The 27,838-nt window shown below is 39.3% G+C and overlaps 1 long non-coding RNA gene across 1 annotated transcript in view; it reads left to right on the top strand.

Annotated features, from left to right (window-relative positions):
- Window positions 1-27,838, top strand: part of LOC115896460 — a 146,364-nt gene that overhangs the window by 36,907 nt on the left and 81,619 nt on the right. Inside the window, exon 2 of the long non-coding RNA XR_004056352.1 lies at window positions 14,855-14,939. This is a non-coding gene — a long non-coding RNA (uncharacterized LOC115896460). The remainder of the gene's footprint in view (window positions 1-14,854; window positions 14,940-27,838) is intronic.

Genomic DNA, 27,838 nt, shown 5'->3' with positions numbered 1-27,838 from the left:
TATGCTTTATTTAACCTGGGGTCCCAGGTAGGGTGCCTGTGGTAACTGTTTTTTTGTCAGGAATAGAAATCAGTCATTGAAAAGTTTCCACTAAATAGAGGATGAGTGTGTCTGCTTATTCCAGAGTGAACAGAAGGCATACCATGTGACTCTTCTGTCACCACTTTACTGAATTTGGACGAAATATGACAACATTTCCCTAGGGAAAAAAAGTGACAGAGGAATCCTAAAAAACATCCGTTTCTTCTCAGATCTCAAAAAGAATATAAGGAGAATACATGGCTACTAGGCCCCTTCAAAAGAAACAGAGAAAAGGTGCCATTAAGAGGGCAAAAGACTATAGAAAGGGCATTCTGGGCCCAGGAGACAAATGCTATTTATTTCATAATTTTGATGTTTTAGGGAAGCAAGAAGTCATTATTTAATACATGTTTAATACATATTGTAAACTAGGGGTTGGCAAACTTATGGTCAGTGGGTCAAATCCAACTTGCTGTCTATTTTTGTATGATCCATGGACTCAGAATGGCTTCTGCATTTTTAAATGTGAAAAAAAAAAGAAGATTTCCATGAGAACAGTTGTTCAAGAGTTGAGGACATTGCATCTTGGCTTGCAACATCTCAAATATTTACTATGTGTCCCTTTGCAGAAAATGTTTGCCAACTCCTGTTATAAACTATACTAAATACTACAGGTGCACAATCACATTTAATCTTCACAGCACCCCTTGGACACAGGCACATTACTTTCCTCAATTTACAAATGAGGGGACCTTGGCTCAGTTGACTTAAGTAACTAACCCAACACCAGACAACAAGCATATGGCCAAGTTGGGATTGGAACCTGGGTATGTTAGTCAGGATTCTCCAGAGAAACAGAACTGATAAGATGTTTATAGAGAGAGATTTATTTTAAGGAATTGGCTTGCATAATTATGGAGACTGTCAAGTCCAAAATCTGCAGGGTGAGCCAGCAGGCAGCAGACTCAGGGAGAACTGATGATGTAGTTCAAGTTCATAGGCTGTCTGCTGCAGAACTCCCTGTTGCTCCAGAGAGGTCATCCTTTTTGTTCTATTCAGGCCTTCAACTGATTGATGAAGTATACTGACATTATAGAGGGCAGTCTGCTTTACTCAAAGTTCCCCAATTTAAGGGTTAATCTCATCCAAACATACCTTCACAGAAACATGCAGAACAATGTTTGAACAAATATCTGGGCACTGTGGCCCAGGCAAGTTGACACATAAAATTAACCATCACACTGGGTCTGAGCAAGAACATTTGTTTACTCTAGACAACTCTCTAATGACCTTTTGTTATTGTCTCTAAGAAAAGATTGTCTTTTAAAAGTGGGAATGCCTACCACCTTTCCTCATATGCCCTTAGTGCAGTAAGTTTTGATTTGGAATATCTAGAAAAGTTACTCATCACAGAACTGTGCATCAGGAGAATCAAGTGGGCTAGTCCTTTTCCCTATGTCTGATGACTCTGTGAACAACTTTTCCATGTAGAAAACAAAATACAAAAGCAGTTGACCCTTGAGTAACACGAATTTGAACTGTGAGGGTTCAAACTCCTCCTATATGCAGATTTTTCTCAATAAATATATTAGAACATGTTTTGGAAATTTGCAATAATCTGAAAAAATTCACAGATGAACCACAGCCTGGAAATATTTAAAAAAAAAAAAAAAGAAGGAAAGGTTTAATATGCCATGAATCTATCAAATATATGTAGATACTAGTCTGTTTTATCATTTAGTGCTATAAAATATACAGGAATATATGACAAAATTTTAAAATTTATTAAAACTTAGGCACACAAACAAAGACCATACAGGTACTATTTACAACTGAGAGAAATGTAAACAAATGCAAAGACCTTTATGATGATCCACTTTCACTTAATGAATAGTAAATGTGTTTTCTGTTTCTTATGATTTTCTTAACATTTTCTTTCTCTAGCTTACATAGTTGTAATAACACAGTATATAATACATATAACATAGATACATGCTAATCAGCTGTATGTTATTGGTAACGCTTCTCATCAACAGCAGGCTATTGTAGTTAACTTTTTGGGGAGTCAAAATTTTTACTCAGATTTTTGAATATGTGGGAAGTAGGCGCACCTAGCCCCCACAGTGTTCACAGGTCAGCTGTATAGCCTTGGAGCAATGTTTAGGAATGTCCAAGAATGTAGAAAGACTTCTGATACTCTTATGCTTGTCTAGTTTCTCTTGATAGAAACTTTTGGAGTGGCATATTAATGTTTTTATTTAGATTGTGACTAAGCGGCATTCTTGGAGTCCAGCATATTTTAATTTTTAGCCTTAAGTCTGGAATAAAGGTAGATTTCAAATATAAATTAAAGTAAAATATTTATAGGAATCAGTTGGCAATTAATATGTACTAATTACTTTTTTAAATAAAAATATAATGTATATAAACATGGTATTTGAATATCTCTTACTAAAGAAGGCCTTATGGAGCTAATTTATGATAAATAAAATTTTGTTTGTTTATTTTGATCTTCTTTTTTTTCTTTTTTTAAAATTACACTTAAGTTCTGGGATACATGTGCAGAATGTGGAGGTATCTTACATAGATGTACATGTGCCATGGTGGTTTGCTTCAACCATCAACCTGTCATCTACATTAAGTATTTCTCCTAATGCTATCCCTCCCCTTGCCCCCTACCCCCTGATAGGACTCAGTGTGTGATGTTCCCCACCTTGTGCCCATATGTTCTCATTGTTCAACTCCCTCTTATGGGTGAGAACATGTGGTGGTTGGTTTTCTGTTCCCTTGTTTGCTGAGAATGATGGTTTTCAGCTTCATCCGTGTCACTGCAAACGCATTTAGGTTGGTTCCAAGTCTTTGCTATCACGAATAGTGCTGTAATAAACATACGTGTGCTTGTGTTTTTATAGTAGAATGATTTATAATCCTTTGGGTATATACCCAGTAATGGGATTGCTGGGTCAAATGGTATTTCTAGTTCTAGATCCTTGAGGAATCACCACACTGTCTTGCACAGTGATTCAACTAATTTACACTCCCACCAACAGTGTAAAAGCATTCCTAATTCTCCACATCCTCTCAGCATCTGTTATTTCCTGACTTTTTAATGATCGCCATTCTAACTGGCATGAGATGGTATCTCATTGTGGTTTTGATTTGCATTTATCTAATGACCAGTGATGATGAGCTTGTTTTCATATGTTTATTGGCTGCATAAATGTCTTCTTTTGAGAAGTATCTGTTCATATCCTTTGCCCACTTTTTGATGGGATTGTTTGTTTTCTTGTAAATTTGTTTAAGTTCCCTGTAAATTCTGGATATTAGCCCTTTGTCAGATGGGTAGATTGCAAAAACTTTCTCCCATTCTGTAGGTTGCCTGTTCACTCTGATGATAGTTTCTTTTGCTGTGCAGAAGCTCTTTAGTTTAATTAGATTCCATTTGTCAATTTTGGCTTTTGTTGCAATTGCTTTTGGTGTTTCAGTAATGAAGTCTTTGCCCATGCCTATGTCCTGAATGATATTGCCTAGGTTTTCTTCTAGGGTTTTTATTGCTGGAGGTCTTACATTTAAGTCTTGAATCCATCTTGAGTTAACGTTTGTATAAGGTGTAAGGAGGGGGTCCAGTTTCAGTTTTCTGCATATGCCTAGTCAGTTTTCCCAGCACCATTTATTAAGTAGGAAATCCTTTCCCTATTGCTTGTTTTTGTCAGGTCTATCAAAGATCAGATAGCTGTAGATGTGTGGTGTTATTTCTGAGGCCTCTGTTCTGTTCCATGGATGTATATATCTGTTTTGGCACCAGTATCAAGTTGTTTTGGTTACTGTAGGCTTGTAGTGTAGTTTGAAGTCAGGTAGTGTGATGCCTCCAGCTTTGTTCTTTTTGCTTAGAATTGTCTTGGCTATATGGGCTCTTTTAACACCATTTATTAAATAGGGAATCCTTTCCCCATTGGTTGTTTTTGTCATGTTTGTCAAAGATCAGATGGTTGTAGATGTGTGGTGTTATTTCTGAGGCCTCTGTTTTGTTCCATTGGTTTTTATATCTGTTTTGGTACCAGTACCATGCTGTTTTCACTACTGTAGCCTTGTAGTATACTTTAAGTCATGTAGCATGATGCCTCCAGCTTTGTTCTTTTTGCTTAGAATTGTCTTGGCTATATGAGATCTTTTTGGTTCCATATGAAATTTAAAGTAGTTTTTTCTAATTCTGTGGAAAGAGTTAATGGTAGCTTGATGGGAATAGCATTGAATCTTTAAATTACTTTGGGCAGTATGGCCATTTTCACAATACTGATTATTCCTATCCATGAGCATGGAGTGTTTTTCTATTCGTTAGTGTCCTTTCTTATTTCCTTGAGTAGTGGTTTGTAGTTCTCTTTGAAGATTTCCTTCACATCCCTTGTAAGCTGTATTCTTAGGTATTTTATTCTCTTTGTAGCAATTGTGAATAGGAGTTCAGTCATGATTTAGCTCTTTATTATTGGTGTATAGGAATGCTTGTGATTTTTGCACATTGATTTTGTATCATGAGACTTTGCTAAAGTTGCTTATCAGCTTAAGGAGTTTTGGGGCTGAGACAATGGAGTTTTCTAAATATACAATCATGTCATCTGCAAAGTGAGATAATTTGACCTCCTCTCTTCCTATTTGAATACCTTTGTTTTTTTCTCCTGCCTGATTGCCTGGCCAGAACTTCCAATACTATGTTAAATGGGAGTGGTGAGAAAGGGCATCCTTGTCTTGTGCTGGTTTTCAAAGGAAATGATTCCAGCTTTTGCCTATTCACTATGGTATTGGCTGTTGGTTTGTCATAAATAGCTCTGAATATTTTGAGATACGTTCCACTAATACCTAGTTTATTAAGTGTTTTTAGCATGAAGAGGTGTTGAATTTGATCGAAGGCCTTTTTTCCATCTATTGAGATAATCATGTGGTTTTTGTCATTGGTTCTGCAATGTGATGGATTACGTTTATTGATTTGCATATGTTGAACCAGTCTTCCATCCCAGAGATGAAGCTGACTTGATCTTGGTGGATAAGCTTTTTAATTTACTGCTGGATTCAGTTTGCCTGTATTTTGTTGAGGATTTTTGCATCAATGTTCATCAGGGATATTGGCCTGAAATTTTCTTTTTTTGTGTGGGTCTCTGCCAGGTTTTGTTATCAGGATGATGCTGGCCTCATAAAACAAGTTAGGGAGGAGTCTTTCTTTTTCTATTGCTTGGAATCATTTTAGAAGGAATGGTACTAGCTCCTCCTTGTACCTCTGGTAGAATTTGGCTATGAATCTCTCTTGTTCTGGGCTTTTTTTGTTGGTAGGCTATTAATTACTGCCTCAATTTCAATCTTGTTATTGGTCTATTCAGGGAATCAACTTCTTCCTGGTTTAGTTTTGGGAGGGTGTATGTGTCCAGGAATTTGTCCATTGCTCCTAGGTTTTCTAGTTGATTTGTGTAGAGGTGTTTATAGCATTGTCTGATGGTAGTTTGTATTTCTGTGGGATCACTGGTGATATCCCCTTTATCATTTTTTTAATTGCATCTATTTGATCTTCTCTCTTCTTTATTAATCTGGCTAATGGTTTATTTTGTTAATCTTTAAAAAAAAAAAAACCATCTCCTGTATTCATTGACTTTTTTGAAGGGTTTTTCATGTATCTGTCTCCTTCAATTCTGCTCTGATCTTATTTGTCTTCTGCTAGCTTTTGAATTGTTTGCTCTTCTTTTTTCTAGTTTTTTTAATTATGATGTTAGGGTGTCAATTTTAGATCTTTCCTGCTTTCTCCTGTGGGCATTTAGTGCTATAAATTTCCCTCCAAAACACTGCTTTAGCTGTGTTCCAGAGATTCTGGTACATCGTGTCTTTGTTCTCATTGGTTTCAAATAACTTATTTATTTCTGCCTTAATTTTGTTATTTACCCAGTAGTCATTCAGGAGGAGGTTGTTCAGTTTCTATGTAGTTGTATGGTTTTGAGTGAGTTTCTTAATCTTGAGTTCTAATTTGATTGCACTGTGGTCTGAGAGACTATTTGTTATGATTTCCGTTCTTTTGCATTTGCTGAGGAGTGTTTTACTTCCAATTACATGGTCGATTTTAGAATAAATGCGATGTGGTGCTGAGAAGAATGTATATTCTGTTGATTTGGGGTGGAGTGCTGTGTAGATGTTATTATGTCCACTTGGTCCTGAGCTGAGTTCAAGTCCTAAATATCCTTGTTAATTTTCTGCCTTGTTGATCTGTCTAATATTGGCATTGGGGTGTTAATGTCTCCTGCTATTATTGTGTATGAGTCTCAGTCTATTTGTAGGTCTCTTAGAACTTGCTTTATCATTCTGGGTGCTCCTGTATTGGGTGCGTATGTATTTAGGATAGTTAGCTCTTATTGTTGTATTGATCCCTTTACCATTATGTAATGCCTTTCTTTGTCTTTTTTTGTTGTTGTTGGTTTAAAGTCTGTTTTATCAGAGACTAGGATTGCAACCGTTGCTTTTATTGTGCTTTCCGTTTGCTTGTAAAACCTTCCTCCATCCCTTTATTTTGAGCCTATGTGTGTCTTTGCATATCAGATAGGTCTCCTGAATACAGCACACCATTGGGTCTTGACTCTTTATCCAGTTTGCCAGTCTGTGTCTTTTAGTTGAGGCATTTAGCCCATTTACATTTAAGGTTAATACTGTTATGTGTGAATTTTATCCTGTTATTATGATGCTAGCTGGTTATTTTGCCCATTAGTTCATGCAGTTTCTTCATAGTATTGATGGTCTTTACATTTTGGTGTGTTTTTTCAGTGGCTAGTACTGGTTTTTCCTTTCCATATATAATGCTTCCTTCAGTAGCTCTTGTAAGGCAGGCCTGGTAGTGACAAAATCCCTCAGCATTTGCTGGTCTGTAAAGGATTTTATTTCTCTTTCACTTATTAAGCTTAACTTGGCTGGATATGAAATTCCAGGCTGAAAAATTTTTTCTTTAAGAATGTTGAATGTTGGCCCCCACTGTCTTCTGGCTTGTAGGGTTTCTGTAGAGGTATCCACTGTTAGTCTGATGGGCTTCCCTTTGTGGGTACCCTGACCTTTCTCTCTGCTGCCCTTAACATTGTTTTCTTCATTTCAAGTTTGGTGAATCTGACGATTATGTGTTTTGGGGTTTCTCTTCTCGAGGAGTATCTTTGTAGTGTTCTCTGTATTTCCTTAATTTGCATGTTGGACTGTCTTGCTAGGTTGAGGAAGTTCTCCTGGATAATATCCTGAAGTGTGTTTTCCAACTTGGTTCCATTCTCCCCATCACTTTCAGGTATACCAATCAAACATAGGTTTGGTCTCTTCACACAGTCCTGTATTTCTTGCAGGCTTTGTTCATTCCTTTTCATTCTTTTTTCTCTAATCTTGTCTTCATGCATCATTTCATTAAGTTGATTTTAAATCTCTGATATCATTTCTTTCGCTTGATCAATTTGGCTATTGATACTTGTGTATGCTTCATGAAGTCCTAGTTCTGTGTTTTTCAGCTTCATCAGGTCATTTATGTTCTTCTCTATACTGGTTATTCTAGTTAGCAGTTCCTGTAACCTTTTATCAAGGTTCTTACCTTCCTTGCACTGGATTAGAACATGTCCTTTAGCTCAGAGGAGTTTGTTATTACCCACCTTCTGAAGCTTACTTCTCTCAATTCATCATACTCGTTCTCTGTCCAGTTTAGTTCCCTGGCTGATGAGGAACTGTGATGCTTTGGAGGAGAAGAGGCATTCTGGTTCTTGGAATTTTCAGCCTTTTTGCGCTGGCTTTTCCTCATCTTCATGGATTTGTCTACCTTTGGTATTTGATGTTGGTGACCTTCAGATGGGGATTTTGAGTGGTCACCCTTTTTGTTGATGTTGATGCTATTGCTTTCCGTTTGTTAGTGTTCCTTCTAACATTCAGGCTCCTCTTCTGCAGGTCTGCTGCAGTTTGCTGGAGATCCACTCCAGACCTTGTTTGCCTGGGTATCACCAGCAGAGGCTGCAGAACAGCAAAGATTGCTGCCTGTCCCTTCCTCTGGAAGCTTCGTCTCAGAGGGGCACTCACCAGATTCCAGTCAGAGCATTCTTGTATGAGGTGTCTGTTGAACCCTGCCGGGAGGTGTCTCCCCCTCAGGAGACACAGGGGCCAGGGACCCACTTGAGGAGGCAGTCTGTTTCTTAGCAGTGCTTGAGTGCTGTGCTGGGAGATCCACCGCTCTCTTCAATGCTGGCAGGAAGGAACGTTTAAGTCTACTGAAGCTGTACCCACAGCTGCCCCTTTCCCCAGGTGCTCTGTCCCAGGGAGATGGGAGTTTTATCTATAAGTCCCTGACTGGGGCTGCTGCCTTTCTTTCAGAGATGCCCTGCCCAGAAAGGAGGAATCTAGAGAGGCAGTCTGGTTACAATGGCTTTGCTGTGCTGTGATGGTCAGAACTGCTGCTCTGCCCAGTCAGAACTTCCCACTGGCTTTGTTTGCAACATGAGGGGAAACTGCCTACTGAAGCCTCAGTAATGGTGGACGCCCCTCCCCTCACTAAGCTGGAGTGGCCCAGATCAACTTCAGACTGCTGTGCTGGCAGTAAGAATTTCAAGCCAGTGGATCTTAGCTTGTTGGGCTCCATGGGGGTGGGATCTGCTGAGTAAGATCACTCAGCTCCCTGGCTTCAGACCCCTTTCCAGGGGAGTGAACAGTTCTGTCTCACTGGTGTTCCAGGTGTCACTGGGGTCCAAAAAAAAAAACAAAAAACAAAAAACTCCTGCAGCTAGCTTGGTGTCTGCCCAAAGGACTGCCCAGCTTTGTGCTTGAAACCCAGGGCCCTGGTGGTATAGGCACCCAAGGGAATCTCCTGGTCTGCAGGTTGTGAAGATTGTGGGGAAAATGTAGTATCTGGGCCAGAGTGCACTGTTCCTCACAGCACAGTCTCTCATGGCTTCCCTTGGCTAGGGGAGGGATTTCCCCAACCCCTTTCACTTCCCGGGTGAGGCAATGCCCCACCCTGCTTCTGCTTGCCCTCCGTGGGCTGTAACCACTGTCTACCCAGTCCCAAAGAGATGAGTCAGGTACATCAGTTGGAAATGCAGAAGTCACCTGCCTTCTGGGTTGGTCTTGCTGGGAGTTGCAGACTGGAGCTGTTCCTATTCATCCATCTTGCCTGGGAAATTATATTATAATTAAATTTTTTATATAGGCTGTGAAAAGCCTGTTCTGCAGCTGGAAGGAATTTCCCATAATACCTTATTTTACCTTCCTTTCCTACCTTTGTATTGCAGATGAAGGGATAGACCAGATAATTGACATTTCTTGCGCAAGTTAATGCAGCATGGTGATGACACAGTCAGGATGAGAGCTCTGCTGATTTTCAGCCCAGGAGTTTTCCCTTTGATCAAACCACAGCCTGACTACTGTGTCTTTGTTTCATTTTGGTCAAGTGATAAGGTCATCTTAGAACCAAATAAAATCAGGAATTGAATGAGGTGATATTGAAAATGTGAGGCTCTGTGTAATTGTGTTTGGAAAATTTTAGCAGTGGTAATATATCAATATTTTAATTTGCCTGGTGATGTATCTGTTCACCCATAAGGTGTATCTTGCTTGATTTTGATATGATTTACTACTGCTGGTGATCATTTTGATTCAATAGCTTATGTATTTACAGAAATTCAGGAACAGGTGTTTCTGATTCAGCAATGTCTCCTGCATCTAATTTGGTATGCAAGTTAGTAGGTTGTGTATCATATTTATAGGAACTCCATTACATTCATAATGGGGTGAATATTTTCCCTGGGCCAAATCTTAAAGTTTATCAGGGAAATTACTATGTATTCAGAGCCATGTACAGGAAAGTTTGTAATTCCGTATTTAATTTTCTTGTTTTTCTTCTTCTTTCTGAATCATCTCGTTGTTTGAGAAGGAAAGCATTGAATAGCTTTTTCTTTTTAAATCCCCAGCTTCATTTCCAGCATCCCAGTGGTGGGAGGTAACAATTTAGGTGTCAGTAAGAGATGTGAAGTGAAAATCTTGCTGTTACCTCACGGGAGGGGCCTGATAGGACACTGGGTGGGGCCCATAGAATGCAGCTGGATGTTGGATAAAGGGCTAGTTCAGTCTCTGGGTGTCTGCAGACCTTTTTCTTGCTGTAAGGCTGTGAATAAGATGCTAAAATATATTGCCTCAGGGAGCTGAATCAAGGCTTTAACTTGATTTAAGCCCACGACACCTGAAAATATTTTCATCCTCTTCACTTGGGGCTGGATTTGAACAGCTGACTTTGAGGTGAAGTGTTCTACAGGCCAAACCCAATCCCTAGAGTCAGTCAAACTGCTTCCTTATACATCTTCTGTTGTGCTGGGTTGGGAGAAGAATTGTTAAATGTTCCTGAGGAAAAACATAATGTTGGCATCGATGGTGATATTGATGTGTTGTCGTTTGACTAGAGTTCTTTTATTTTAGTAAAATAAAGAGTGAAAATTAGCTTGTGTAACATAAACTCAAAACAAAAAGGTAGGCCATGATCTATTAAAAGAGGGGAGAGTTTGATTATATATTTCTGCACAAAAGAAGCAGATGCATCTTTTTGAAGATGCTTGCCGGCACCACTATTCATAAATGTGTGTGCAACAGATAGTCTAATTGCCTCATTTATAGTAGTAGGACATACTGATTTCCTTTCACATTATTTACCCATCCATTGAGTTTTGGAGTAGACAGGGAGAATGCATTTCAATCCTGAGGGCTGCTTGTTTTAAACATTGCCTCTGTCTCCATGACAAGGGTTTTATTGTCACTTCTGACTAGATTCCTATTTTTGTTGTCAGTTGTCTGTCTTTTCAGGGTTTGTGAGTTTCAGTGAAGGTTCTGTGAATATTTTTTAAACCCTTCAGTTATCATGACTCTTCAAAAGTCAGCTAGTGTATTCTGTATTCCTTCATGAGTGAAGAAGATAAACTGGAAACTATTCTGTGGCTTATTCCAGTGCATCATCCTGCAATCATTTACCTCTGTGTAGCGTTTCCCTTTCATGCAATATGAGCCCACAGGATTGTTACAGTCTCTCGGTTAGGTAGGTAAGACTGACTTTCATTCACTCATTTATTTATTCATGCATATATTTATTGAGCACTGATGTGTCAGGCATTGGGCTCCATTCCAGGTATACAAAACATCAGTCCTTGTGCTCTAGAAGCTTCTAAAAGTTCCCTTCTAGTGGGAAAAAAATCTAATGTAGATGGTCTCTGACTTATGATAGTTTGACTTAAGATTTTTTGACTTTATGATGGTGCAAAAGTGATACTCATTCAGTAGAAACTGTACTTTGAGTACTCATACAAACATTTTGTCTTTCACTTTCAGTATAGTATTCAGTAAATTATATGAGATATTTAACACTTTTCTCATAAAATAGGCTTTACATTAGATGATTTTGCCCAACTGTAAGCAAATGTAGGTGTTTTGAGCACATTTAAAGCAAGCTAGGACAAGCTCTGATGTTCCGTAGGTTAGGCTGATTAAATGCATTTTGATGGGATATTTTCAACTTGAAATGGGTTTATGAGGATGTGATCCCCTTGTAAGTTGAGGAGCATCTGTACTATAATGTAAGTGACTCAGTCTGTTTGTGCTGCTATAACAAAATATCTTAGACTGTGTCATTTATAAACAATAGAAATTTATTTTCACAGTTCTGGATGCTGGGAAGTCCAAGATCAAGGTGCCAGCAGATTCAGTGTCTGGTGAGGGCTTGCTCTCTGCTTCCAAGGTGGGCCTTAGCCTTGCTATTGGGAGGAACAGGATGAGGGGCAAGACCTTGTCTCTACATGGCAGAAGACAAGGAAGAGACAAGCAAGCTCCTTCAATCATATATATATCATATATATATATAAAGTATATATAATATATATATAAAGTTTATATATATAAAGTATATATATATATACACACACACACATACACTTTAAGTTCAGGGATACATATGCAGAACGTGCAGGTTTGTTACATAGGTATACAAGTGCCATGGTATTTTGCTGCACCCATCAACCCAGCATCTACATTAGGTATTTTTCTTAAAGCTATCTCTCCCCGAGCCACCCACCCCCCGACAGGCCCCAGTGTGTGATGTTCCCTTCCCTGTGTCCATGTGTTCTCATTGTTCAACTCCCACTTATGAATGAGAACATGCTGTGTTTGGTTTTCTGTTCAATCGTTTTCATAAGGGCACTAATTCCATTCAGGACAGGCCCTCAGGACCTAATCACCTCCCAAAGGCCCACTTCTTAGTACTATCACATTGGAGATGAAGTTCCAGCACAGGAATTCTGGGAGGACACCAACACTCAGATCAAAGCAGTAAGTATGCTGAAAGTGTGGATAGAGAAGCAGGGAAGGATTATTAAAGTCAGCATGAGGAATAGAAAAAAGTTTCACCAAGAAGCCAGAATTTAGGGTAAAATGTGGAAAGAAAAATATTTTCCAGGTTGAATGAGGATATCAAAGTAGGGGAAGAGGAATACTATTGCCATTGTTTTATAGATAAAGAAACCAAGGTCAACGAGGCCACAAAGCTGCCACATGTAAATGCAAGTGCTTAAACTGAGATATGTTCGTGCTGTTTTTGTTACACCCCACTATACCAATCAGCAACTCATTAGATTGATTTTTCAAGTTTTCTTTAATACATTCTATAAGAGCAAGAGTAGTGTATTCATTCCTTCATCTTAAGTATGAAAAGGCATTGAAGTCTTAAGGAGTGAAAGTGCAGTTTGCATTTGTGATTTTTATTTTGCATATTATTTTTCTGAAGTATAAATAAAATATTATAAAGTATTAGCCTTACAAATTGAACATACCTATGATCAAGAAATAGAACACAAACTTCTTCACAGCCTCCCTCATGTCAATGCATAGTAATTATAGTTCTAACAAATTAACTACTATTCTAGTATCTTCTATCTCAATAAATTAGTTTAACATGTTTTTAGAGCTTTATAAAAATGGAATCGTATAATATGCATTCTCTTGTATTGGGCTTCTTGTTCTCAAAATTATTCACCCAAGTCACAGCATGTAGCAGTAGTCTGATGTTCCTCATTGTTCTATAATATTCCATTGTAGGACTATAGTACAACTTATATATTCTATTATCTATGAAGCTTTAGGTTGTTTCCACTAGGGATCTATGATAAATCATTCTGGTAAGACAATTTGTGCAGGTCTCTGGTGCACATATATGCACATGCTTTTGGGTATACCTCTAGAAGTAGAACTTAGAGTTTATAGAATATGCATATATATAGCTTTAGTAATTACTGCCACATGGTTTTCAATCCAGGCCAATTACTCTGTGTCTGTTATTATAAATACTATTTTCTTTGTGTCTTGTTTAATCAATCTTTTCTTGTTCCAAGGTCATGAATATATTCTCCTATATATTCTTCTAGAATTATTTTTGTTTTATCTTTCAAATAGAGGTCTATAATCTATCTGAAATGAATTTTTGTATACGATGAATAGTGCGGTGAAAATGCACTTTTTTTCCCCCATATGGATGCTCAATTGATCTGGTGCTCTTTATTGAAAAGGTCATCCTTTACCCATTGTAGTGGAGCTTTTATCAAATTTCAGGAGACACCATGTAAATATAAGTGTAATTATGAATTTTCTACTCTCTTTCATTGGTTTCTAATTGTCTATTCAGAGGGCAAAACAATGCTCCCTTAACTACTGAAACTTTATTATATCTTAATATCTGGTGCTATAAAACCTCTTATTTGGTTATTCTTCTTCAGGATAGTTTTTCTTATTCTTGGCCCTTGCCATTTCCATAGAAAAGCTGTAATTTTATTTGGAATTGTACTGAATCAGAAAAAGGAAGCTTTAGAATAATAAATATTCCAGTTCATAAATGAGATATATCTCTCCATGTATTTAGCTATTCTTCAATTTCTCTCTGTCTTTTATTCTTTTGTGTAGAGGTCTTATATATCTTTAATTTATTCCTGGACATTTGAATATTTTTTATGCTATTGTAAAACCTCTGATTAAAAAATTACTTCCTAATTATATGCACTATTGTATATATATTCTTTATTTATTTAAATCCTGAGTTTATATCCAGAAACATTGTTAGATTTATTTCTTAATTTGTTAATTGTAGTTTAAGAATTTTTCAGTGCTCATAATTATATATTCTATGAATAAGAGCGGTTGATTTCTTTTCTTACTTTCCAAGATATTTTATTTGTATTTATATCTTTTGCTTATTTGTATTTTCTATTGTACTACCTAGGACCTCCAGTATAATTCAAAGGGTCAATAATAACTGATATCCTTGTTTTGTTCTTAAGCTTAGGCAAAGTGAAAGCTTTTAATATATCACCATTAAACTCCTATTAAATTCCTATTAAACATGATATTTGCTATAGAAGTTTTCCATAGCCTGTAATCAGATTAAAGATACGCTATTCTATTCCAGTTTGCTAAAAGTAGCATATCTACAAGGTAGATAAATCACCCCTCCTCCTTTTAGGAGGAGCAGATAAAAGTTGACAATAATTTCTGGAAATGTTATTTCAATATAGCTCCCTCCTGGACAGTGGCACATGGGAAAACAGTGAGTTTTTCTACAAAAAAAGTAGAAGAAAAGATGAGAGGGATGGACAGAGAGATTTCTGCTCTTTCTTTTTCTTTCCTGGGTTCCCTTTCTCCTACCATCAACTTTTTCCCCTTAATTTCCACTGTAGATTGCAGCTCACGTGTGCCCTTGACATATTGAATAGAGAAGCATTCTTGTAGCTATTTCATAGTCTGTTTTAGCTAAGAAACCACTTTTAATTTGCAGTGTGTGATCAGTGACCAGCTCAGCCAATGCCATTTCATGAGCCACTGTGGCAGATGCCTGTTGACCTCACATCCAAGGGAACAAGGTAAGCTCTGATGCTTCACAGCTCCCCTCTGGAACATTCTGCCCCAACCCCTCACATTTTCAAGTAACAGCTGTGCTGTTGGAATCTCAGTGATTAACAACATATCAAACCATTCCCCTGGAACTCTCCAGAACTACCTCTCATGGGGCACCTGATGGATCTCTACTTCACAGATGGCTTATCAGTTCATCAAGTTATTACTTGCTCTTCTGTCTCCATTTCTCCTGTGTGTATTTTAGGGAAAAAAATCTCCAGGTCCTTTGATAGGTGTTTCATCTTTGTTAACACAGCACTTGGTAATGAATCTTTATAATATTAGCTGCGTGCTGGACTAGCCCTATCCCTGGATTCATTTTGAGACTCTGTAACTCCACATTTGCTTTCTTAGGAAAGCTCAAGATTATTTATTTTCTTGGTGGAAATCCTTGGCATATTTCTGCCTAGAGGAAGAGCAAAATCAATATGTCCTACAGTTTTATTAAGTTTCTTTAAGAACAGGATATCTGATCTGTTGGCTGGAGTTGGTTAATCACCATCCTGTACAAATGCATCTTTGAATGGTGGCTTCCCTACATGTTTTTCAGTTGTCACTGGTAGTGGGATGCTATTTCATTTCTTAACCCTATTTAAAGAATAATTGTTGCTCTTAGCCACATATCAATATCTTTTGGTATAACCCCAAACCAGCCAAAGTTAGAGTATTTTCTTATTCAGTATTTTGTCTTTTTAACCTGCCACATACTATGGTTTAATTTTTCTTCTGTTTCTTCCTACGGGTCTAATTGTGGCAATCTTTTCTATCTGCCACTCAGCCCATACCAGTTTGCAATAAAAGTCATGGAAGATTTCATGGCATGTATCCAATGTCACCATAGTGAAATCCATGTATACAAGTTTTGGGACAAACTGAAACATGCTGCCTCAAATTTCCGTGATCTACTGGGGAAAATCATTCAGCAGTTTGGACAAACCCTTCCACATTAGGCACACTCTCAGTGCTGCCTGGAATCATTCTCCATGCAGCTAGTCAGCTGCTTCTCTCTTTTATCTCAATAGCTCTTCTCAACTTTGACTAACACCCTCTTCAAATCCTTTCCTCTGCCATATCCTCTCTTACTCTCAGGATACGATCATACCTTCAAATTCACTGAGAAAACAAACAAAAATAATAACTTCCTCATGCCTACAACCTCAAACCACTTACAAAATGTATTTCCTTCAGGACCCAGAATTTCACAGTGTTTTCTATTTTCCATAAAAGATTGTCCCTCTTGCTGCCCAAGTCTAATCCATCCATCAAACTACTTGCATTGTAGTGCGTCCTCTGACTTGACAGAGGCCTTGGATCATTAGCCATCCATTTTCCTTTCTCTGTGTTTTGTTTGATCCCTTCTACATACAAACATGTTTTTAGAAAAATTTCCTCTGATGCCCCATCGCCCTTTAGCTACTGTTCTGTATCTCTTTCTCTTTGCAGCCAAGCTTCTTGAGAAGACTTGTCTATTCTTACACTATCTCCCTTCCTCCTTTGCCATTTGCTGTTCAACTGATAATACTTTTTCTTCTGTCCCCCGAAAAGCAATGAAATTATTTCCAACAATTAACTTTATATTACTAAATAGAGTGGATATATATATCTTTTCTTTAGTTATTTAACACTGATAACAATTTCCTCCTTTCTAAAACTGCTCTTTTGAGTTTCACAAAGGTTTTCTTAGCTAGATTTTCTGCTCTGTCTCTGGACAGTTCTCTCAGTATCTGTCACTGGCTCCTTTTCTTGTGATCTCTTTAAAATGACAATTCTCCTAGTTTCTTCCCAAGGGTGGGTACATTTTTCTACACTAGCTTCTACAATCGCTCATATTTGCATGACTGTTAACTCTGCAAACACAGTTCATTCCTTTCTGAGAATTTCACCCTCATTTTCACTCAGCAATCTTAGTCACCAGAACTCAACATGTCCTAAACTAGTCTCATTATACTTGACCCTACTCAGACTGCTTTGGTATTTATGGTAAGGAATAGCACACTGGGGCCCAGAAGGTGTTATTAGCCATAATTTTTCCCTCTTAGTCAGTATATCTTTATATTGTTTTATCTCATAAACATAGCATAAAATCTCTTCATTCTCATTGTCATTGCCTTATTTCACCTAATTGCATGTGCAACTCTCTACTTAGAATTTTTTATCCTTCAGTTTGACCTCACCAAACTGAATGCACTCACCATTACTGAAACGATTCTTCTAAAATGTGAACACATGTTAATTTTCAAAAAAGTATCAATTGATTTGATGCAAGTGTAATAAAAAGTATGACTTTTTAAAATGAATTGGACAAGGTGACTCTGAAGTAGGCATAGAATAGCAAAGAGCTCAGAGCAACCCAAGTATTTACGAAGAAGAAGAGGGTCACTGGCTGCTATGACAGCATACCCGAGAGTGGGTAATTTATAATGAAAAGAAATTTATTTATCTCTTAGTTATGCAGGCTGGGAAGTTCAAGGAGCATGGCCACAGCATCTTCTTGGCAAGCAGGCACTGATCCATTTCCAAGACAGCTAATTTAGTCTTGAGAGTGAGAACTCACTGCTACTGGAAGACATAGGTCATTTCTGAGGGATCCACCCCATGACCAGAACACTTCCTGTTAGGCCCCACCTCCCAACACTGCCGCACTGGGGATGAACATGAGCTGATTTCAACATGACTTTTGGTGTGGACAAATCATATCCAAACCATAACATGAGCCCTAAGAAGACTTACCTTACTGATACCAAGGTTTATTTAAATCCATAACTAAGGCTCTGTATGGCCTCAGGGACAGTTAAAACAACCAATGACACATAATAGAAAACTCAGGAATAGACCTGTTCATAAATGAAATTATGATCTTTGACAGAGTGGTCTATTTTTTAGGTGCAATGAAGAAACCAGAAATCATTCAGTATTTTGAGTAGGAGGAATTTAAAACAGGAAGATATGCACAAATCATTGAAGGGCTGGAAGGGCAAATATATGGGAAAAGAAGGTGCCATTAGCTGTATGATCCACTGCCACAGCCATCTGTAGAGGTTATTCAGAGGTCAGCAAACTGTTGGACATGCCTGCTGAGGTCACAGCATCCCCAAACTGCAGCCCCAAGACTGTGACTACCATATATGTAAAACCTCATACCTACCCAGGTCTGTATTTCCTCTGCAATTATTGCTAGGAGTGAATTGTTTCTACTGCTCTACTGTCTTCCAAATTTGTGTAAGTGCATTTTTTTTTTGACAGCACTGTATCTTAAACCTTATTGGCAAAGAAGTTTGGCAAATTCAGCTCCTGGGTTTCTAGCTCTTGTGATACAAAGGAGACTAAGAAGGGAAAATCAATGGGTCCCAGGGGCCACAGAAAACATGTGGCACAGGGGTGTTAAAGATCAATGAGGAAAGGAAGAATTGTTCAATAAACAGTGCTGGGACAACTGAGCATTCATTCAGAAACTAAAATTGAATTCCTGTCTTATGCTGTACACTAGAGTCAACTTAAACAGATAAGGACTTTTGCTAAAAGGAAAACTTTAGGAAGAAAATATAGAAAAATATTGTTCTAGTTTTGGAATAAGGAAGATTTTATTAAAACAAGGTAACAGGAGAGGGGCCAAGATGGCTGACTAGAAGCAGCTGGTGTGCCCTGCTGTCATGGAGAGAAGGAAGAGTGGGGAGTAAACACTAGCTCTTCAACTGGATCATCCAGGTGGTCACATTGGGATTCATCAAGGAAGCAACATGACCCATGGAGAATGGAGAAACAGGAAACAGGAAAACTGCCCACTTGGGAGTGGCATGGGGTCAAGGGAGGTCTCCCAAGGCAGGGAAATGGTGAGTGAGTGAGAATCCCTGGGCACCCACATTTCTGCCATGGACCTTTGTAACCCTGGGCTCAGGAGATCACCTGTGTTGTCTCTGACCCCCTCCCCCCCTCCACCACTGGGGCCTCCAGTCTGACACAAAAGCTACGCAGCCTGGGCAGAGCTGCTGCAGAGACACACACAAAGTCCCAGGGGGCTTGGATCCCCAGGCACCCTAGGACCAGCAGCTACAGCTCTGGCAATGGGAGAGGCTGGGCTCCCTTGCACACACCCAGGATAGTGGCAAAATCTACGGGGCTGAGCAGTGGAAGGATGGTAGGCTTTGTCTTCACTGTACCTCACTGAATAAGGCCCATTGGCCTGGGACCCTGGTGTGGCCACCACAACACCATCTGGGCTCTCTGGCCAACAGCATCTCTGCGCTTCCCTGGGATGTAGTTCCTAGAGGTAGCAGGTCTACCACCATTTTTGCTGCTCTGGGTTCATCATATGGAGAGGAGCCCAGCCTCTCTTCCCTGTGAGTCCCTACTACCCAACCTCTCACTGGCTTGGGACCACAGAGCAGCTGCCCCGCCCCTGGCTGAGCACACTCACTGGTAGTGGCTCTGGGTTTCCCAGGGGTAGAGCTCCCAGGGACAAGTGACGGCCTCTCTGCCACTGCCACTGCAGCAGTTCTGCCCTTGCTGCTCTTGGACTGGGGAAAGAACACAGAGCCTGAAGTCTTCATTTGCACTTCCAGTATGCCACAGTCGCCATGCGAAGAGGAGCCCAGTCTCTCTTCCCTGTGAGTCCTTGACCCCCCACTATTCACCAAACAAAGTCCCCAGCTTGTGCCAGCAGCACAGCCACCCCACACGCTCCGCCGAACATTTCCATTAGTAGTGCTGTGTTCCTGTGAGGTGGAGCTCCCAGAGGCAACTGAAAGCCCCTCTGCCACTGCCAGTGCAGTGGTACCCACCTTGTGGCCCTCGGACTGGGGAAAGAACAACGACCCTGAGCACTTTATCCACACCTCCAGCAGGCCACAGATGCCCTAAGGAGAAGAGGTCAGTGGGTCTTCCCTGTGAACCCCCACCCTGCCTGCTTGTCAACAGGTAGGGCCCCCTAGCTTGGCCCACAACACAGCCACTCAGCTGTAGGCTGGTTGCATAGATTGGTAGTGGCTCTGGGTTTCTCTGGGGTGGAGGTCCAAAAGACAAGTGAAAGGCTTTCTGTCCCAGCCACTGTGAAGGTCCCTTGTGCTGCCTGCAAGCTGGGGAGACAACATAAACCCTGAGATCACCCCAAAGCTGCAGTGTGTAGGCTAGGGGTGCCATGCTGAGATCTGCAGCTAGCACTAGAGTTGGGGAGGAACCTGTACTTTCAGAGCACTGAGAGGGAGTATGGCTGCAACTTTACAGAAAGACAGAGGAGCCATGTAGCGGAGCAAGAGCCGACCTACTGGTCATTATACTTTAGCATCATCTACAGGATCATAGTGCAAACTTCAACACCACAAGTACTTTGCTAATATACCTACTTATGAAACCAAGGACAAGAACTCAGCTACAAATAATAAAAACCTTGCAGAAAGCCTCAGCCCCCTGAAAATATCCAGAAACGAAGTCAACTGACTATACTTAAATTACTCAGTTAACAAAACATCGGTCCACACAGATGAGGAGGAACCAGCACAAGAACTCTGGCAATTCAAAAAGTCAGAGTGGTTTTTTACTTCCAAATGACCACACTAGTTCCCTAGCAAGTGTTCTTAACAAGGCTGAAATGGCTAAAATGACAGAATTCAAAATATGGACAGGAATGAAGATTACTGAGGTTCAGGAGAAAGTCAAAACTCAATCCAGGGATTCTAAGGATTACAATAAAATGATACAGAAGCTGAGAGACAAAATGGCCATTATAAGAAAGAATGAAACTGATCTGATAGAGCTAAAAAACACACCATAAGAATTTCATAACACAATTGCAATTATTAACAGCAGAATACACCAAGCTGTAGAAAGAATCTCAGAACTTGAAGACTGGTTCTCCAAAGTAACTCAGTCAGATAAAAATTAAAAAAAAAAAAGAGAGAGAGAGAATTAAAAAAATGAAATAAACCTCCGACGAACATGGAGAAACATGGGATTATGTAAAGAGACCAAATCTACACTTGTTGGCATCCCAAACAGAGAGAGAGAAGTCAAGCAACTTGAAAAACATACTTGAGCATATTGTACATGAAAATTTCCCCAACCTCACTAGAGAGTCCAACATTCATTCAAATTCAAGAAATGCAGAGAATGTCTGTGAGATACCACACAAATGACCATCCCTAAGATACATGATCTTTAGATTCTCCAAGGATGGCATGAAATAAAAAAATATTAAAGGGAGTTAGAGAGAAAGGGCAGATCACCTACAAAGGGAAATCCATTAGGCTAATAGTAGAGCTTTCAGCATAAACCCTACAAGCCAGAAGAGACTGGGGTCCTGTATATTCAGCATTCTTAAAGAAAATAAACTCCAACCAAGAATTTCATATCCAGCCAAACTAAGCTTCATAAGTGAAGGAGAAATAAGATCCTTTTCAGCCAAGCAAGTGCTAAGAAAATTGGTTAACACTAGATCTGCCTACAAGAAGTCCTTAAGGGAATGCTAAATATGGAAACAAAAGGTCATTTCTGGCCACCACAGAAACACACTTAAGTCTACAGACCAGTGACACTGCAACCACACAATCAAATCTGCAAAATAACCAGTTAACATTATGATGACAGGATCAAATTCACACATATTAATAGCTAACCTTAAATATAAATGGGCTAAATGCACCAATTGACCTGCCCCTTCTCTCTAGCTGCCTTTAATATTTTTTTCATTCGTGTCATCCTTGGAGAATCTGAAGATCATGGGTCCTAGGGATGGTCATAACTCAGCAATTCTGTACCTAATATATACCCCCAGAGAAATTCTTCAATATGTATCTAAGTGACAGGTTCACAGCAAAGAGTTTAAAATTGGTTACACTTACATAATGAAATATTATACAGCAGTGAAAATTAATGATCCATAGCAACACTCAGTAATATATGAATCTCAGAAATCTAATGTGGAGTTATTTTAAAAAAAAGGTCCCAAAAGACCATAAGTAATATGACACCATTAGGATAATGTTTAATCCACAAAAATTAAGCAGTATATTTAGACATGCATCCCCTTTTACCAAAGCTATTTTTAAAAAGTAAAGATTAACACAAAACTCAGAATGGTGTCACTCTCCAGTTTATGTGGAGGTGGTGACATAAGATAGGAAAGCAATGAATACATAGGTAGATGTATCTTATTCATGATGTGTTCATTGGATAGTAGGTTCATGGGAATTTAATATATTATTACGCTTTACAACATAAATATATGTTAGTAAATCCTTTTGTATGTATCAGAGATAATATTAAAATATATATATATAAAGACCTATATTCTAAGATGCTCAGTTTATTCAAGAGTAAGTACTATCATTGTTTCTCAATAGCTGTTTCATTTTTTATGTTCAATAAATGTCATGATACTAAAAAAAAAAACCCCTCTTCTCTAGCATCTGTGTCACACATGTGACCACACTATTGCTAAAAACATTAATTTTTACTCAGTGCCAGAATGGCTTACTGCCCACTAAAACACAAGGCAGTGTAATGAAAGCAAATAAACTCGCTGATTTACTAAACTGGAGGAAACGTAACATATTTTGAAAAGCACCTGGGGATTTTATGTGGTAACATCCAACAGGGGAAATAAACCTGCAAAAATGATAAAATAGAGCTGGGATCAGTCCCTATGAGTTTTTGGATTTCTTTTGAAATCTTAGTACATTTCACTGTTAGAGGTAGTGAGAGAGAAAGCAAAACAAAATAAAAGAAGAAATCATTCTCTATCTCTCTTTTTAATCTTTGATTATCTCCCCGTTCCTTTTTGGATAAGGTTCCAATCCTCAACTTTACACACAAGGCCTCTCCTCTTAGAATCTCTAGTTTTTCTGCCTGTCCAGCCTCATCTCCTGTCACATTCTTGACCCCTCTGTCTGCTCACATCCTGCTCATAAGCCAAACTCCACTTCCTGTGGATCCCTGAGAAGGTCATGCTGTTTCATGTCTCTGTGCCTTTGTCCAGGCCCTTTGCTCTTCCTGGAAATCCCGTCCTCCCAGCTTTCCCCTCACTGGCCTCTAGCTAGGAAGTCTTGCCTGATCCTGTAGCCTGAGACTCCCTTAGTCCCTTATGCATAACTTTCTTATGGTAGCTATCACATTCCCATAAAAGTCCATTTCCCCGTCTTCTCTATTAGACCTTAAGCTCTTTGGAATCAAAGATTATATACATATCTTTTGAAGTTACTACACAGTGCTACCCAGTATCTATCACTGTGTTTTATAGGAACTTGATAATTTTAGGTAAATCAATATGTAAGCAGAAAGTATCATTTTGAACCTAAATTTCTTCACTGCCTTGAGCACTCTCACGAGGGTACCCCCCCACTGACCTCACCTAGCTCACTCTCTAATGACTTTCTCAAGCACATTCCTCACTCCGTGAGCAGAAGGATTCCCTCTCTATGCACTTTTTCCTAGCAGCATCTATTCTTACTGCCATGGTATGCTTACCTCTATTTGTATCATTATTTGAATAATATGTGCTTCTCCCACTGGACTGTAAACTCTATGAGAGTAGGGGCCAGATTTGCTTTTATCATTACATTCTACTATATGGAATAGGGTAGATTTCCAGTGAGTATTTGCTAACTTACTGAATGACTGAGTGAACCGTGAGCACTGCTGGAATTCAGGATGCAAGGAGCATGTCTGATGGGCTGATAGGGGAAGCACAGCGCACTCTGTTACCTGCTTGCCTGAGCAAGGGGGACATGGCCTGTCCGGAGGTTTCCACGGGCCCTTGCAGGACAGATGGGGATGGAGAAGACAGCATGATGTTTGTTACACATACTGCTCTGCCTTTCCAGCTCATGGACTTACTTCTGAGCTTAAAGGAAAGGTGTACAGGCGGAGAGGAAAGGAATCCTTTCCATGAGGAAAGTTCAAGTGTATAAGATATACTGCTTTGTGGCCTTGGTGACAAAGTTGCATAACTAAGAGGTGGGGAAAGACTTCCCTGCCCCTGCAGAATCCAGTGTGGCACTTTCGGTGCAGGGTGACTGAATGGCACAGAGTGGAATTCAGGGCACCCTATGCCTGAACCTCAGTATTCCCTCTTTGATGTCAGTCCCTTTGTCACCTGCCAGGCACTACTCTCAGGTGGCTTTTTCTGTCAATCATCAACAATAAAGAGGAACTAGAGGAAACAAAAAACATATGTGCTTTTATAAGACAGCCTAAGGCAGAAATAACAGATCCCTGAGGCCTGTGGATGCCAATTTGTGCATGTGGAGTATAAAACAGTGGAATTAGAGGGTTTGTAATTTTTTTATGTTACTCTCTTTATATCCATAGGTTGCTGAGGCCTGAGAAAGTCAGGTGTGTCATTGTTCTCTGTCAGCTAAGGACTTGCTTCTGAATTATTTGAAGTTTTACACAGGATATGGTCTCTTATCTCAATCTTTAGTGATGTGTTTTATTGACCAATTTACATAGTTTATAGTTTGACTTGTAAAAGAGGCTCTTTAGTTTGACCATTTGGAAGTAGTACAAATTATTGATGTTAATTACTCTTTTATATTCTATTTTTGTGATCCTCTCAGTTTTCAGTTTTTGGTGATACATAAGATCATTATTAATATTTTATGTTCATGAGATGGCTTCTAGGTATTTATTAAATGAGCTTATATTGGTGAATGAATGTGTTAAATCTGAGCGAGCAAAAGCATTTATTGCCTCAACGTTTTTGCCTGAATTGGTTTATATTTTCTGCATCTTCTCCACATCAAACCTACTTTTATCTTTCAGCCTTATAATTACTCTATAAGAAGCCAGACATCTGTAGACTTACGTTCACATACAAACTTCAATTTAATTGCCACTAACAATGCCTCCATATTTCAAACAAGGAGCCCTTCTTCCGGATATAGTTTGCAATGGTAGGAGGGCCCCATGATGCATATGTGGAGAGGTCGTGTCATTCCTGGCTCTTACGTGACTGCTTGGGTCTCAGACTCACAGCAGTAAAGGTGGTTAACAGAATGTAATCAAGCAAGGAGAGCAGACAAACACTTTGTTGTGATGGGAAGGTCAGGGCAGATATTTCAATAACTCAACAAACAAGCAAACAAGCAAACAAACACAGGAACGGTGAGGAAGGCCTGATGCATATCTGGTGGAGGAAGAAGCTGAATCATTTGGTCCAGGGTTGGAGGATTTCTGCAGGGTTAAGTGGTTCAGGGAAGTCTTGTTTTTTCAGCTGACTTCTCCTACAACTTCTATCTGCAGAAAAAATCTTACTCAGCCTAGTTTTTCATACCTTTCCCCTCTCCATCGCTGACCTGCTTTCCTCCTTTGACATCCCTTTAATAGAATACTTTCTGCCTGTTGGTTTCCCAGCTAAAGAGGACTTCTCACTGCTCACACATTTGAACTCTGCACTGTCAGACCATTTGGAGGATGCTTACCTTGTTTGAGTCCTCATGGATCCCTGTGGCTATCTCTTTAGTTCAATCCATTCAAGAAGCTCACCACCTACCTTCAGAAATTACCATCCAGCCATAGGCAGACTTTCACATTTTGGTTTGCTCCTGAGCATAGCAGCCTAGAATTTGGCCTTGGCTTCAGGCAGACGGAAGTGAATGTTTCTTAAGAATCAGATTCATGGGGGCCAGGCGCGGTGGCTCAAGGCTGTAATCCCAGCACTTTGGGAGGCCAAAACGGGTGGATCACGAGGTCAGGAGATCGAGACCATCCTGGCTAACACGGTGAAACCCCGTCTCTACTAAAAAGTACAAAAAACTAGCCGGGTGAGGTGGTGGGCGCCTGTAGTCCCGGCTACTTGGGAGGCTGAGGCAGGAGAGTGGCGTGAACCCGGGAGGCAGAGGTTGCAGTGAGCTGAGATCCGGCCACTGCACTCCAGCGTGGGTGACAGAGCGAGACTCCCTCTCAAAAAAAAAAAAAAAAAGTCAGATTCATGGGGCCTGAAGAAGGGCTTCAGTCATCAAAATAAAGATGAGAATAATTCCTCCTATTCTAGTTCAATCAACTGCTTGACCAAGGAGAACAGCTGCTTCTTGAATTAGGGGACTTATTAACTAAGTGCATCTGAAAACAAACAATTTTTTTTATAAATCACATAATTGAAATATATGCTAAAGATTTTTTTGTCCTCTTACCAGAGTTCTTTAGAGATTTTGATCTCTGGTTATTGTTCTGAGGATATTGGTTTATTGCATGCTCATGTTGAGTCTAGAGGTATCAGCAAAATCTCATGGTTCTAGTTAAATTATTTTAATTTTAGGCTCTGCTTTGAAATAAGGAGATTTATTGGTACTTTACTTTTATCAATTTCTTTATTTTTCATTTTCTTTATTTCTTACCTATCAGCTAATGTTTTTCTTTCCAACAAATGGAAATGTACTGTAAATAGTATTTTGTAACCAACTTGATTTTTCATATTGATATAACTTCCTTCTAACAATTTCTAGTGTAAATTATCATAATAGTCTATTGAATGGAGTTTCTGTATTTATTAACCAAGTTCTTGATTGTGGATCATTTAAGTACTAGTACATCATAAAATCTATATTCAGATAAACAATTTTCCAGATGGAGTGTATCCAATAAGCAAGGTTCCATAGTTTGGTCATTTATATTATTTATATTTTGTTGTTCTTGTGTTTGATTGACTTCGGCTCACCAAACATTCTGAGCTGTATCTTCTTATGGCCTCAGCTGGTCCAGTGCCATTACTTTTATAGCACAAAGCCATCCTCTGGTGACAGGCAGAGTTCCTGCCTCACAACATGAGATTCCTTCCCTTTCTTGGTCACCTCCTTAAGAGGAAAGCCTACAAATAGTGAACATTTTTCAGGAAGGCTTGAATTCTGACATATCTCTAAAGTTAGAAATGGAAACTAAATTTTCTTAGTGTTCATCAGACAGTTTCCCATTCTTGCTACATGGAGTGTAAAAATACATTTTTGCAAATCAACAGGAGACAAACCAATTGTGTTGGTTTCCTGTGGCTGCTGTAACAAAGCACCACAACTGTGTGGTTTAAAAGAGCAGAAATCTACTGTCTCACAGTTCTGGAGGCCAGAAGTCTGAAATCAAGTTGTCAGTGGGGTTGGTTCCTATTGGAAGCTCTGCAGGAGATTCTGTTCCATACCCCTCTCTTAGTTTCTGGTGGTTGCCTGTAATACTTGGCAATTGTTGGCTTGTAGATCTCCAAGTACTCCAATCTCTGCATCTGTCTCCACACACCATTCTCCTCTCTGTGTCTCTGTGTCCAAATTTGCCTCTTGTTAGAAGTTTATCAGTCAAATTGGATTTAGGAAACCCCTTATCGAGTATGACCTCATCTTAACATATTTAGATCTGTAAACACCCTGTTTCTAAATAAGATCTCATAGAGTCTAAATGGATGTGAATTCCTGTGGAACATTATCCAATCCAGCATGTAAACTGACCAACAAACTTTTATTGGGCTTCTCTCTCTTTTCTTTTCTTTTTTTTGTTGGTGGGGTGGAGTTGAAGGAAAAGGAGAGGATTTTACTTTTCCCAGGTTTTAATGGATATCTTCCTATATAAATTGGAAATAAATTGGATGAAGTCACAGAAAACCAAAAGAACATTTTTTTCTTATTCCTTTTTTTTTTTAAATGTGATAAGAAATCTGGAGACAGATGGTGGGAGGCGGACGCTGTGGCTCACAGTGCCAACTGGGAGCCAGGTGCTTTGTCTTCCTGTGCGCTCACCCTTAGCGTGTGGATTTTGACCTATGCTTGCTGCCTCGTGGACACAAGATGGCCACTGCACTTCAGCATCACATTTGGGCAAAAGGGACATGCTGACTGACTGCTCCTTTTTACAGAGCTTTCCTAGAATTCCTCTTCAGTGCCTTCCATGTAAACCT

The sequence above is a fragment of the Rhinopithecus roxellana genome, chromosome 3 (genome assembly GCF_007565055.1).
Source record: "Rhinopithecus roxellana isolate Shanxi Qingling chromosome 3, ASM756505v1, whole genome shotgun sequence".
Taxonomy (NCBI): domain Eukaryota; kingdom Metazoa; phylum Chordata; class Mammalia; order Primates; family Cercopithecidae; genus Rhinopithecus; species Rhinopithecus roxellana.
Note: the sequence above shows the minus strand (reverse complement) of the source record. Positions and strands in the feature narration are given on the sequence as shown.